Below are 15021 nucleotides of genomic sequence, written 5' to 3'. Positions count from 1 at the left end.
CAGTGTAGTGGACTGTATAGCTGTCAGTGTAGTGCAGCGGTCAGTAGTGTATTGAATAGTGTAGTGTAGTGGATAGTATAGTGGACAGTATAGTGTATTGGATAGTATCATTGTAGTGTAGTGGACAGTATAGTGGTCAGTATAGAGGTCAGTGTAGTGGACTGTATAACGCTTAGTGTAGTGGGCAGTATAGCAGTGGTCAGTGTAGTGTAGTGGGCAGTATAGCAGTATCAGTGTAGTGTAGTGGGCAGTATAGCGGTCAGCGCAGTGTAGTGGACAGTGTAGTGTCAGTGCAGTGTAGTGGACAGTGCAGTGGACAGTGTAGTGGTCAGTGTAGTGTAGTGGACAGTATAGTGGTGAGTGTAGTGTAATGGACTGTATAGCGGTCAGCGTAGTGTAGTGGACTGTATAGCAGTCAGCGTAGTGTAGTGGACTGTATAGCGGTCAGCGTAGTGTAGTGGACTGTATAACGGTTAGTGTAGTGGGCAGTATAGCGGTCAGTGCAGTGGTCAGTGTAGTGTAGTGGGCAGTATTGTGGACAGTGTAGTGGTCAGTGTAGTGTAGTGGACAGTATAGTGGTTAGTGTAGTGTAGTGGACAGTAAAGTGTTCAGTGTAGTGGACAGTATAGTTGTAGTGCAGGGTAGTGGTCAGTGTAGTGTACAGTGTAATGGTTAATGTAGTGAACAATATAGTGGTCAGTGTAGTGGGTAGCAGACAGTGTAGTGGTCAGTATAAGAATCAAGTTGATCAGTGTAGTGGTCAGTGTAGGAATCAGGTTGGTCAGTGTAGTGGTCAATATAGGAATCAGGGCGGTCAGTATCATTGTAGGAAGGGAAGGGACTCGGAGAGTGCTAAAAGTCTGCAGGCTAGGGGGTGCAAATTGCTAGCCTTGCCCTGGGTGTTGCCAACCCACGCTACGCCACTGATGTGATGTGCTGGAGGGTCTACTGTTGCTGCTGCTCAATTGTTGCTGTAGGGATCTTTTGTTACAGGGGTGGCTATTGTTGCTGGTGGGAAATCTGTTGTTGCTGTGGGGTCAATTTTTGCTAGGAAGGGGTCTAATGTTGAGCAAGTGGTCTACTGTTGACAGAGGTCCTATTTATGCTGGCTGCTGCGAGATCGATTATTGCTTGGGTGGGGGGTATATTGTTGTGAGGGGTCTATTGTTCCTGGGGAGAGTCTATTGTTGCTGGTAGCAAGGGATCTATTTTCCTGCTTTTTTTGTTATTGCCACATTTCATAAAAATTACTTTGGGCAAGAAAACATAATACTTAGTTCTGTAGTCTCTAAAAGGGGCTGTACTGGGAGGTGGGTAGGTGGTGGAACCAAGGGGTAGCGTTTAAGGGGACGCATACATGGGGTGTCATGGAGAGGGAGAGTTGGAGTATCTGTCTTAAAAAAAAAAGTGCAAATCCGTTGTTGTAAAAAAAATATAGCAAATAAAAAAAATTAAACATATGTGTATATATATATACATTTGATACACAAGTCATATTGTAATTTAAAGGGGTTGTAAAAGTAAATGTCTTTTCACCTTAATGGTGAAAAAACATCTGACAGTGCCTGCGCTCCCAGGCTCCCCCCCCCCCCCCCGTTTTACTTACCTCACCCCTCGAAAGTCCCACGCTTGTCCCCTGACATCCTTTCCACCGTTCAGCCTGGCCGCTGATTGGCTGGAGTGGATGGATGGAAAGCGGCGCGCTGGGGGGCGGGGCCGTGTGATACAGTGAGTGGCTATAGCCGCCGGCTGTATCACGGGAGCGTGCCCGCAGATGCTTCTCACCATGCGAGGGAGCTCGCATGAACGTGAGAAGCACCTGCAGGAGGAAGCCGAGACAACCGCCGAGCAGGTTCGGGGCCACTTTGTGCAAAACGAGCTGCACAGTGGAGGTAAGTATAACATGTTTGTTATTTTAAAAAAAAACAAAACACTTTACAATCCCTTTAAGGTCATTTAAAATGGTCTTTCCGCTTTAATCTGCTGCCACTATAATTTTTTGTCAAATTCAAAGCAATATGGCACTAAAATACAACTAAAATTTTAGGTATCCTTTGCGATAGGATTTATATTTTTAGTGAGATAATCCCTAAGGGTTAATTACTTCTAAAGGGATGCAGACACTGCAACTTTCCCCATGAGGACAGTGCAAGTGCATAAGCTGATTATATTTGTAGCCATGGTGTTAGCACTACTGACAAACAATCCACCAAATCCCCCCACTGCCAGACTTCATGCATCCTTCCCAGGGACAATGAACAGTCATTTGCGAGCTTTGTTTTTGTTGTTTTATTGGGGGTACAACTTGGATAGGGATTGGGATATGGGATGCCCATATAATTAATCATTGCCATCTTTACAGTTTCAGTATACTTTGATCATATTTAGAGCCTGTAGATTAAATGTGCACACTTGACTAAGTAGAAATCTTCTTCTGCAGCTCCCTGTAGACTGTTACTCCCTCTGCATCTCCCATGCAGGCTATTGCTCCCTGCATCTCCATGCAGACCACTGTTACTAAGAGTTCTCCATCCATCACTATGTGATGGATAGAAACATCACTTTTGACCGTGTAAAAGTAATGGTCTTAGATCTCTTCAACACCTGCCAAACTTGCTTCTCCTTGAATACTTGGTTTCCTCCTGCACAACTTATAAGTACATTAGGGTATAACACATCCTCTTCTAATGGGTATGAAGAACTCACTCTGAATAAGCCCCTCTACTTGCTCTGGTGACTCGCTGCTACTAGGCCGGAGGCCTGCAGAACCTCTCCCCGGAGGCCTGGTAGGTTAAAGTAAATTTTCTAAGAAATGGACTACTGCTCCCAGCCAGTCCAATTTGCAAACCATGTTTTCCCTGGCTACACTGGTTTGATACACACATCCTCACAGTCTCTTCTCTGATCCAGGACTCCTCGCCATCCACTGTGTGCATGATGAAGACTGAAGCAGAGTTCCCTTACAGAATCCCTGGCACATCCTCCAGCCATCCACTGTGGTAACACTCACCGACCTTCCAATCTTGAAGCCCTGAATCTTTGATGAGGAACTTTCCCAAACCATGCATTCCGACAACTTCTCCTGCCCCTCTGCTCCAGGAGCTCCCTGCCATCGACAGTGTGGTGATAGAGACATTGCCAGTGACCATGTAAATGCAAGGTTCCCTCACATTTCTCCCCGGGCCTCTCCTTTTACTATCCCCAATCCATCTCCTGATAGCACAGAACCATAGGAAACACTCTGCACATGCTCAGTTTGGTGTGTATTGCTACAGAGGTTTTTTTTTTGGGGGGGGGGGGGGGCATGTGATCAGCAAAGGGCCAATCAGCACTGTCCACACAAAGGTCAGGAGATATGCAGCCTCATAGGAAGTCAGAGGAGAATGAAAACTCCAGATATTGATAGAAGTCACGTGACTACTATATACCGCTGATGAGAAAAGGTATTTAGCAGTTTGTATCTACTAAAATAGATGCATTTTCATGTATGGTGTACTGTGGTAGACTAGATATAGTCAATGCAGGGTCCTGGGTTTAGTAACACTTTAACATTACAAGCATTTGCACATTGTGACTTATTGTCAAAGGCACCATATGAAACTAAACGCGTCTCTTAAGCATCTGTGTTGCAGAATATCACAACACATGATAATGGACTACCAAGGTGCTTAGCACTGCATCAGAAAAAAATGGTGCATGTCTGATTTTTGTTCTGTTCTGGTGTAATGAAATACTGACTGACTTCTTGACAAAATTAAAGGTCTGAGATGTTAACATCCTCCCCTTTAACCAGGTTATAGAACCCTTAAGAATTATTTCACTCCTCACATGTCTTACCACAATGCACCAGGATAAACAGGTCTAAATGGCCCCTTGGGGAATTATGAAAGTATGCCTGGAAGCATAAGTTGACATTTGGCCATGATGACAGGATTTGGGCTGCTGCAGGTATGTGCATGCTTAATATCTGCACTTTACCTGCAGCAGTTTTAGTTTATGTCTCCCATTATTATATGAGTGTCACACCAGTCAAAATCTAAGAATTTAGTTTTTGTTAGAATGAGAAATGGTTAAATTCCCCCTCATGTTTTTTATTGCTGCCTGCCTCTTCTCCCTCATGTTTTTATTGCTGCCTGCCTCTTCTCCCTCATGTTTTTATTGCTGCTTGCCTCTTCTCACTCATGTTTTTATTGCTGCCTGCCTCTTCTCGCTCATTTTTTTTGCTGCCTGCCTCTTCTCGCTCAGGTTTTTATTGCTGCCTGCCTCTTCTCGCTCATGTTTTTATTGCTGCCTGCCTCTTCTCGCTCATGTTTTTATTGCTGCCTGCCTCTTCTCGCTCATGTTTTTATTGCTGCCTGCCTCTTCTCGCTCATGTTTTTATTGCTGCCTGCCTCTTATTCCTTGTGTTTTTATTGCTGCCTGCCTCTTCTCGCTCGTGTTTTTATTGCTGCCTGCCTCTTATTCCTTGTGTTTTTATTGCTGCCTGCCTCTTCTCCCTCCTGTTTTTATTGCTGCTTGCCTCTTCTCACTCATGTTTTTATTGCTGCCTGCCTCTTCTCGCTCATGTTTTTATTGCTGCCTGCCTCTTCTCGCTCATGTTTTTATTGCTGCCTGCCTCTTCTCGCTCATGTTTTTATTGCTGCCTGCCTCTTATTCCTTGTGTTTTTATTGCTGCCTGCCTCTTCTCGCTCGTGTTTTTATTGCTGCCTGCCTCTTCTCGCCTCTTGCTGCCTGCCTCTTATTCCTGTGATGGCTGCTCCCACCCGTCCACAGCTCAGCACTCCATTGAGAGTGGAGGAGCAGAGAGGAGAGCTGCTGATTGACTGTCTCGGGGATCTGTGAGAACCGAGCCATCAGCGATTTTCGATCGCTCGGTTCTCAGTGCAGAGGCGCCAGGGGACAGATGCAGCATCGTCCCCGTGCTGCATCCACCTAGGTAAATATAAAAGGGGAAAAAAACCAAACATACTTCTCTTTGAAATAGAATCTTCATACATACTAATGAATACTCCAAAATGAAGCACATTGTTACACCTGGTATGCTGTATATTTAAAAAAAAAACATTGACAATGCCTTTTGAATTTACATTAAGATGTTAAAGATTTCAACATTTTAGAGATTGTGTTTACATATACAGTACTTGAACACTCTAGTAAATATCCAGCACTGACTGATTACACATGGAACATAAAAGATTTAGTAAGGAAGAAGATCCCCTTGCCTGTCATCACATTCACTAATAAAATGTAAAAAATCTTCCAATAAAGTATTACATACTAGCTTCCTTATTGATTGTTTTGTAATTACAGGGTAGCAAACACTTCCTATATTTCATATTTATGAAGTATAGCACAAACTTGGGAACAGTTATCTATCTCCCATTCTGACAGTATAGAATAAGTCAAAGGAAACAGAAAAAATGAAGTCTATCACAGATATTCGAAATACAAATCAGAGTTTCTTCCATTATAAGTGCACCAGGAATTTTAACTATTGATTTGTAACTAAAAATGTAATGGGAGAGAGAAAGAAAAATAAAATGATAAAAAAGTAAAGCTTGAGGTTAAAGCTGCTTATGTTACTATAGCCATATAACGCAATTACATATGAGATAATGGCAGCCTGAAACCATTAGATTAGGGAAACAATCCCACTAGGCAATGTCTGACAAGGGATTCTGCAGCAGCAGCTTGTTGGCTGAAATAATCAGGCTGTACACCACAACGTAAAGAAGATCCAGTAAGGACACTCCATCACACACTGCACCTCTGGCTTGAGGCCATGATTCCAATGCATTTCACCCATAACAGCGCTTAGTCAGAGAGAAAGACAATTTACATGTCATACATTTAACTGACTAAATTAAAGTATATAAGTATATTCTGGTGAACTGGGGGGTTCCCATGGAATTCCCATAATTTTCAGGGATTTCCTCTTACATTCTGTTTGGCTATGGGACAGGAAGTGAAGGGAAATCTCCACAATAGGACATGGGGAAAAAAAAAATCTGACAGGGATTAACCCTCCCTTGCTCTATCAAAAATGAAAAAAGTTTAGCCTACATTATCTGATTATTTTCTTTTATACTAATAAAATCATTTTATTAAACATTTATGGGAGATTCTATGAATCTTTATAAGGAGCAGAACATCTGCATCCTCATAATGGGACTCCACAAAATTATTTGTGTGTGTCACGTGCGCAAAAGGTGAATAAAAAAACCTGATTTCTGGGTTGCAGCCGTTTAAATGGTAATACTATGTAATATGATGTGAAAATAAAATCCTTGCATCCCTGTGGTAAACCTATGGCCAAATCTAGTATATGTGCTATTTATTATAGTGTCACAATATTAAATAATTATATTGACATAAACATAAATACAAAATAAATTGCAGTAGTGCTCCACGTGTCTCATACATGCATACATAGCTTCCATGAACGTGCCAACTATAAAGTTCATACATCCAGCATAAACATGCTCCCAGTGAAAAAAACAAAACAAAAAAATATAGTCCACAAGGTGCTTCCAATAAAGTGCTCTATGTGCATGCAGTTTTCTTTCCACTATCCCACGCAATGGATGGTCCAGGTCCAGGTAAGGACCCCCTGAGCTTATGCCGAGGTGGGTCTGACAGGCATTTAGTGATGGCTTCTCTGGTACTCTCCCTCGTTGTGCTTGTTTTATACGAACAATGGAACAGAAACCAATAGTGTAATTCCGTTTTATTAAAAAAGGTAAAATCTTCACTCACATTTGCAGGTGCCATTGGGATAAAAGTTTTACATGAAAAAAAAAAAAATAGTCGACCGTTGTAAGCACCCCTCTCAGTGGTTTATCTCAACCTTATAACTGATAAATTTGCAGTAGAGTGTGTTTTGTTGAAAAAGAACAGACTCACCAGGTGAAAACAAAGGAGGAAAAAAAAAAAGAAGAAAAATGCAGCCATCACGTCTAACAATTGGTAAGCTGCAACATAATAAAATGTTTGCATTTGGGTTAAATACCACTTGGAGGTTCACCTTTTGGTAACATTTTACATTTTTACTTTTTTTAGGGTGCAACATGTAACATGCTCTCACTCCTACAACATCTCCCAAATCCGCTGCATCTAGTGATGACAAACAGGGGATCTTTTCCCTGCACTTGCTGTCACCATTTAAAAAAAAAACCTGGCCATGCAGAGCTCCACCCGGCCATGTCATTAAATCACAGAGTCCTGTGAATGAAACTACAAGTACCCACAGCCTTTGTAGCTGTTAGCTTGCAGTTCTCAATGCACTAACAGGGTGCTGTTGTGCACTCTGGTAGTCCACCGATTCTTCCAGTCAGTGTGTATCTGCCTGCCCGTATGAGGTACGAAGAGACAAAGTCCTGCATGGCACCTGTGACCTGCTGATTGCAGGTGCAATGCTTTCCAGTCTCCTACTAAAAAAATATAATAAATGCACATTTTTTACCTGCAAAAAAATGTGCATTTATTATTATATATTTTTTTAAAAAGGTGAATGTATCCTTTATAGTAAATCTGTCATGAGGGAAACATAGGGGTTTCTATTGCTCACACCCTTCTTTTTTTTTTTTTAAATTGTAATTTTTATTGAGAGAATTTTTTTACAGAAAATGAAAAGATACAGAACTGACAATATTCAAAGAAAATCTGGTGCATACCTTATTGGAGAGACTGATATAACCTCATGGTGACTACAGATATACAGTAGCAATGGAAGGATAAAAATAGATAACTAAAAGAAAACAAAGCAAAATAAAATGCAGAAAGGAAATAAACAACAGAAAAGTTTTACGTAAAACCTTATGAAAATAAAAAGGCTGAGAGACAACACATATCGTAAAGCAGAGGTTGGGGTCTTGAGCAGGTGCTTCAATAACGTAACTAATATCTGACATAAGAGGGCTACATACCACTATAAATTTCCTCAGGAGGTAAGGTAAGCTTCAAATGGCCTTTGGGCCAGCAGAAACAGACTTGAAGTACCGACACAATACAAAACATCAGGGAGCCAGAAGGTCAGGGAACACTAGGGGACGGGCACCAACCGGGTGGCTAGGGGTACCAAGGGCTCCCGTGGGAGCCCAAAAATCGAGGCATCCCATGGGGCCCAGATCACGCCAAACCGGTCAATCCCATCCTCCACCATAGCCGTCAAATGCTCCATCCTGCGTATGTCCCCGACGGTTTGTATCAGCTGAGTCTGGGTTGGGGGCTGAGTAGACAACCAATTAGAGGGGATAGCTCTTTTAGCAGCAAGCAGCACATAGGAAGCTAATTTATTAGCTGCCTTCCCCAACTCCGGGAAGGGAAGGCCTAGGAGAAGGTGGACAGGATCCAATGGAATGGGGGTGTCAAAAATTTGCTGGAGCATGTGAGATACCATGGACCAGAAAGGAGTAATTAAAGCGCATTGCCAAAAGATATGATAATGCGTGCCCTTGGTCCTCCCACACCTCCAGCACATGGGAGAAAGAGAGGCGTCATACCGATGAATAACCTTGGGGGTCCTATACCAGAACAGTAGGACTTTATATGCTGTCTCTCTCTGTGCCACACATCTGGAAATTTTAGAGGTGGAGGACCAAATTCTGGACCATTGTGGGAGAGTGATTTGTTGATTAAGGAGCTGCGTCCACTTGCCCATGTAGGAGTGGGATAGGGCAGTGAGAGAGGACCTCTGCTGGAGTATATGGTAAATACTAGAGATAAGCTTTGCTTGGTAGGGGCCCTGGGAGCAGAGCAGCTCAAAAGGCATCGGTGTGGAGAGGGAGAGAGAGGGGGAAAGAGTTGAAAAGTAGTGAGTTATCTGGAGGTATGAATACCGCATGTGGTTAGGGAGTTGACTGTCGGTTTGGAGGGCCGAAAAGGGCTTAAGTTTACGCGTGACAGGGTGAACGAAGTGGCGGAGTTGGAACAATCCCTCTCTAGCCCAGGGAAACATACGAACATGCGATAGACTGTCAGGAATTAAAGGATTAAACAGCACATTAGAGAGGGGGGAACAGGGTGATGACAATGCAAATTTGGAAGAGCAGGAACGCCACAGTCTAAGCGTGAACAACATGGGACCCAGGCATAGATCCAGAAGCCCGGGGTCCCCCATTGTCCCCGGCGACCACGCCAAGGAGCAGGGATGGGTCGGATATAGGGAACCCATCTCAATCTCCGTCCAGCGATTCGGAGGTCTCAGGCAAGACCAAGACACTATCGGGCGCAAATGAGATGCCAGATAGTATTTGTAGACGTCCGGTGCACCCATGCCCCCCTGATCTTTGGGGGCAAAAACCACCGAACCAGCCACTCTATGGGCCCTGCCATTCCAAATAAATTTCAAGAACCAGCGCTTAAGCAACTTAATCTGTGACATCGGGATGGGGACAGGCAAGGTTTCAAAATAGTATAACAGTTTTGGCATGATGGACATTTTCAGGACATTAATTCGGCCTATCCAGGACAGGGGAAGGGAGGTCCATCGAGATAACATACTGTTGATAGACTTAAACAGAGGGATGTAATTGGTCGGGTAAAGGGCGGAGTAGGAAGTCGTTAGCTGAACCCCAAGATATTTGAGGGACGTTGTGCACCATCGGTAGGGGAATGTATTTTGTAGACGCAGGAGTTCCTCCGGGGGAACATGGAGGGGGAGGGCCTCCGTCTTTGCCGTGTTGACCTTATAGCCCGACAGGGAACTAAATTGAGTGAGTAGGGCATGCAGGGAAGGGAGGGAAATGTGGGGACTGGTTAGAGTAAGGAGAACGTCACCCGCAAATAAAGATAATTTATACTCCCTTTGCCGCATGGGCACCCCCTTGATATCAGGGTGAGATCTGATAGCCTCTGCCAGGGGCTCTAGGCAGAGTATAAAGAGGAGCGGGGAGAGAGGGCAACCCTGTCTCGTCCCGTTTGTCATAGGGAATGAGTGGGAGGTGAAGGACACTAATCGGACCTGGGAAGAGGGGTTGGAGTATAGGGATTGTAGCGCGGAGAGAAAGGGTCCCCGCAAGCCAAATCTAGTGAGGGTCGCGAACATGTAGGGCCAGCTTAACCGGTCAAACGCCTTTTGGGCGTCCAGACTGAGAATCAGGGCGGGGCGACGAACTCTGTTCAGCATGTCAATTAGGTCTATAGTTCGCCGGGTGTTGTCACCCGCATGCCTGGTTGGAACGAAGCCCACCTGGTCTCTGTCTATGAGCTTCGTCAGGAATTGGGACAAACGGTTTGCAAGGATTTTTGTAAATAGTTTGTAGTCTGAATTTAAAAGGGCTATAGGTCTGTAGTTGTCTGGTAGGGTCGGGTCCTTGTCCTGCTTAGGAATGACCGTGATGAAGGAGTGAAGAAAATGTTGGTGAGGTGACTTACCAAGAAGCAGCGAGTTATACAGGGTCACTAGATGAGGCGACAGGATGGGGAGGAAATGTTTGTAATAGGAGTATGGGAGGCCATCCGGACCTGGGGCTTTGTGGGAGGGGAGAGCCTTAACAGTGTTATCCACCTCATCCTCTGTAACGGGTGCGTTTAGTATATGAAGATCCGAATCTGACAACTGAGGGAGCTTCAGGCCCGACATGAACTCCTCAAAAGCAGCCAAATCAAAAGTTGGATGTTGTGCGGGGGTTAGGCAATTATAGAGTTTGTTATAGAAGTCGCCAAACACCTGGGTCATTGTCTGGGGGCAGAAAGTGGGGGACCCGTCAGGGAGTTTGATGTGGTCCGGGAAGGCATGATAAGGCCTAGGGTTAAGTCTAGAAACCAACATCCTGTGTGGCTTATTCGAGTACTCATAGAACTTCTGTTTAGCCCACAGGATTGATTTGTCTACGTGAGACATGTCTAGGGATTTAATACGGTTCCGCAGGCCCGTGACCGTGCGCAGCCGATCCACCGTGGGGGAGCGCAACAGAGCCCTTTCTGCTCTGTGAAGTTCTAGGAGCAAAGAAGTTTTCAAGAGAGCTGCATCTTTTTTCCTTCGAGAACCGAGAGCAATACATTGCCCCCGGAAGAAGGCCTTGTGGGCCTCCCAGAGGGTGGATGGGCTGGGCACTGAGCCCTTGTTCAGGAGAAAATATTCAGTCAGGGCCGCCTCGAGTTTAGCATTGGTTTCAGGGTGCTTGAGCAGGGACTCGTTGAGTCTCCAGTGACATTTCTTGGGGAAAGCAGCAGATAGGCATAAATCTAGAGTCAAGGGGGCATGGTCCGACCAGGTTATCGCACCCAGGTCAGAGGATACTGTGTGAGATATCAAAGGGGCCGTAATAAAAAAATAATCCAATCGAGAGAACATCTTGTGAGGAGGGGAGTAAAAGGAGTATTGCCTACCCGAGGGATGTTTCAGCCGCCAAGCGTCGAACAAGTGGTGTGTACGAATACGTTTCCTAAAGGAGGTAGCCAGGGTGTGAGAGGCCGGGGGAGGAGTGAGATTAAATAGAGATCGTCTGTCCCGGCCGGGAGAGAGCACAGCATTAAAGTCCCCCCCTAGAACTGTAAAGGGAGTAGAAAGCTTATGCAGACGTGCCAAGGCATCTGTGAGAAATTTCACCTGGCCTGAGTTGGGGGCGTAGACGTTCATGATCGTCATAGGATTAGAGAGATAGGATCCCTGCAAAATAATATAACGACCATGAGGATCCACTTGAGAGGACCTAACCTGGAAAGGACATGAGTTTTTTATTAAAATTGCTACTCCAGCCTTCCCCGAGGGGTCCGATGCCACATAGGACACCGGAAAATGTTTAGATGCGAATCTAAAGGAGCCTCCGGCCCGGAAGTGCGTCTCCTGGACTAATATCACATCCGCGCCGGAGGCCCTAAACTCCCTCAAGGCCAGCCATCGCTTCCTGACGGAATTCAGGCCCTTTACGTTATAGGAGACCAGTTTCAAAGCCATGTCGCGTCGGGGCTGTCAGGCCAGTGAACATGCAGGTCAAAGGGCGGAGGCCCAGACACAACACGGCTCAAAAGGGGGCCAGGGAGGGGCCCCAACCCGCCTATCAGCACATTATAATTAAAACAGATATTGCTTACAGTAGAGTTAGTTGCAACATGGAAAGAAACACCCAAAGACATATATAGACATAAAATGCACATAACAGTTATCGGCAAATGGATCAGAGGAAAAACCCCAATAAAAGCAATAAAATCAGAGAAATAAATGGAAAAAAAATAAAAAACAAAAAATAAGAATAAAAAATTAAAAATTAAAAATAAAAACCAAAACACCAAGAAGACAGCAGAGCAATAATATGAAAAAAGGAAAACACATATCAGTCCCCAAAAAAGGGGGTACGCGTGCAGGCCCAAAAAGGGGGCCACTGAACATAGTGATGCGGAGCAACCATAAGGCCAGGACGGCCTAAAAAGAACAAGAAAAATCAGCAAAAAAAAACCTGAGAGAGTCAAACCCCTCAGGGGTCCTTGGCCGCAGCCCAAGGACTTGGTGGGGAGCATGGCAGTTCCCAACATGGAAGGGGGTCCGTGACGTCCCGCCCCGACGATCCAGAGAGGTCGGTGGCGTAGTAAGGGCTCCTCATGTCCTCCGTAACAAAGTCAGTAGCCGAGGGAAGCAAACATAAACTGAAGTAGAAAACAGAACCGTAGAAAAAACAGCCCAACTGGGATCTCTGAACTAGCGGTGGAACCGCGCAGGGCCGAAAGCCAACTGTAGACATACCTCACTCCATGGGGGGGGGGGAGACCGTCAAGAAGGTCGCAACCCCCCATGTGAGGCAACAAAAAGAAAAAAAAAGGAATGAAGTGGGCAAATCCCGAGGGGACCCCGACAGGTCTTCAGGTGGGGGGTCTGGAGCGTTGAGAGCGTAGGGGTGTGGAGTAGGCCCTTGATCCTCTTCCTCTCACCGGGGTCCAGATCCTGGGAGGAAGAGAGCTGTGCCTTGGGGTAGTCGGAGGAGCTTGGTCAAACTCTGCAGGGAGCGGGGGAAGGCCCAGCTTCTTGAGGAAAGCCTCCCCCTCCTGGGGGTCCCGCAGGGTGTGCTGGGCCCCCTCCATGGTGACACTCAAACGGAAGGGAAAGCCCCAGTAATAAGGGACCTTGAGCTCCTGAAGGTGGGATGTGATGGGTCTAAGAGAGCGACGCTTGGCCAATGTGATGGGAGAAAGGTCACTAAACAGTTGAATCTTATCCCCCTTGTACTCGATGCTGGACCTGTTGCGTGTAGCCTTGGTCAGTGCCTCCTTGCTCTCATAGAAGTGGAAACGCACCACTATATCCCGGGGCCTGGCCCCCGCAGGGGGTTTAGGAGCCAGGGGCCTGTGGGCCCTGTCCAGGCGCCAGTCGATGTCCACTATGTCCGGGGCCAGAGTGTTGAAGAGGCCTAGAAGATACGGCCTGATGTTATTGTCAGCTACCTTCTCAGAGACACCGCGGATCCTGAGGTTTTGGCGTCGTTCTCTGTTCTCAAGATCCTCCTGTTGGAGTTGTAGCTGGGAGACAGAATTTTTAAGAGTAGCGTTTTCCTCTTCAAGGGCCTGCACATACTGCAGAGTCTCGTCAAATTTCGTTTCCAGGGTCGCCGTGCGTTCCCCTAGGGCATCTATTTCCCCCCTAAGTTCTCTGGAGATCCTCCCCATCTCCTGGGCTATGTCCCTGGTAACTTGCTGCGCCAGGGCCTGGAGCTTGAGATCCATCAGTTCCGGTGTAAGGGCCTGCGGAGGGGGGAAGGCGGGGGCTGTCGGGGTGACCGCTGCGAGGAATCCTCCGCCATAAGCGCACTGACATAGTCCTTCGGATCCCCCTGCGTGATCGGGGCCGGGGATGAGGGCCTAGTTAGAAAGCGATCCATATTGGAGGAGGGCTGCGGGGGACGATACGCCGATCGCTGATCCCCGATTTTTCCCATGAAGTGCCTGGGAGGGATGAGGAGGGTCGGAGGCTTGCCCCTGGATCAATCTTGTGCTAGCGTTAGCGTTACAGGGGCCGCGGATCGCGGGACGGGACCGGAACTCACGGATTAAACATCCACCATCTTGGAGAGCCGCGCAGGCGACCTAGTAGAGATGTTTAAGGCATAAATCAGGTAGGTAAAAGGGTGAACGAAAGCCTTTGAGTGCAGTTGAAGGGCTTGGGTGGGCCAAGATGGCCGCCGGCTGGGCCACAGCCTCAGACCTAAAGTGTGGAGGTGGCCGTGGGGCAGGTAGAGGACCTTCCAGGGGAGCCCAATCCCCGCTGTGGCGGGGTAATATGTCCTTTCCCCTGGGGGCAGTAAATACTGGTGCTGTAGGGGAGCCAGACAGGAGATCCTGGGTGTAGCAAGATGGCCGCCGGAATACAGCTCACTAACCTCTGAGCTGATTGCTGCTCCTGTGTCCTCAGGCTCGGCTCCCGTCCTTCAGCGGGGGGCCCCGAGGGTCGAGCGGTGCTAGATGGTGCCGGGATGGCCGAGGGGCGGCCCGGATTCTGCTGTCCGGCGGCCGCGGGGACTGAGTAGGCCGCAAGATGGCGGCGCCCGGCCTGTGGTGCAGATCGCGGCCGGGGGCCGGTGTATGATGCCGAGACCGGCCAAATACTGCCACCGCCCGAAGGAGAGGTATCCCGCAAGGGAGATGGGTGGACCAGCGGGCTCCCAAAGTGGATCCTGAGGGAGGATGGACCCGGATTGCGAGAGGTGCCAGCGGAGCTCCTCTCGAACACGTCCCTCTTCTTCTGCTGTCGGCCTGCTCACACCCTTCTGATATGCTAGTTAACAGACTTTCAAATGCCCAGGATCACAGTGCAGTGTGCAATGCATGTAATATGTCTAAACTTCTAGCTCCTAGAGTTTGGTCCTGATGCCTAATCGATGTGTGCATAGCCAGTAAATAATATTATTATTAATATTAAATAACTTTAATAAGAGCCTGTCACAACTATAATTTAGTAAGATATAGCCAAAGAAACTGGGGCTACAAGGTCTCCATTAAATAACTGTATTGTATGGTAAAGTCATATCTGCACCTTTTACTACCATGGGTATCCTTTAACTGCTTCCCGCCTGGCCACTGCATATCACAGAT

General features: G+C 46.8%; 1 protein-coding gene across 1 annotated transcript in view; it reads right to left on the bottom strand.

Annotated features, from left to right (window-relative positions):
• The window catches only part of ATP10B (ATPase phospholipid transporting 10B (putative)), a 673184-nt gene that overhangs the window by 371855 nt on the left and 286308 nt on the right, over positions 1-15021 (bottom strand). The window lies entirely within an intron of this gene.

This window comes from Lithobates pipiens, unplaced genomic scaffold (genome assembly GCF_037356315.1).
Source record: "Lithobates pipiens isolate NorthernLeopardFrog02 unplaced genomic scaffold, aLitPip1_a1.2 Scaffold_8, whole genome shotgun sequence".
Taxonomy (NCBI): Eukaryota; Metazoa; Chordata; class Amphibia; order Anura; family Ranidae; genus Lithobates; species Lithobates pipiens.
This window is presented reverse-complemented; position numbering and strand designations above follow the sequence as displayed.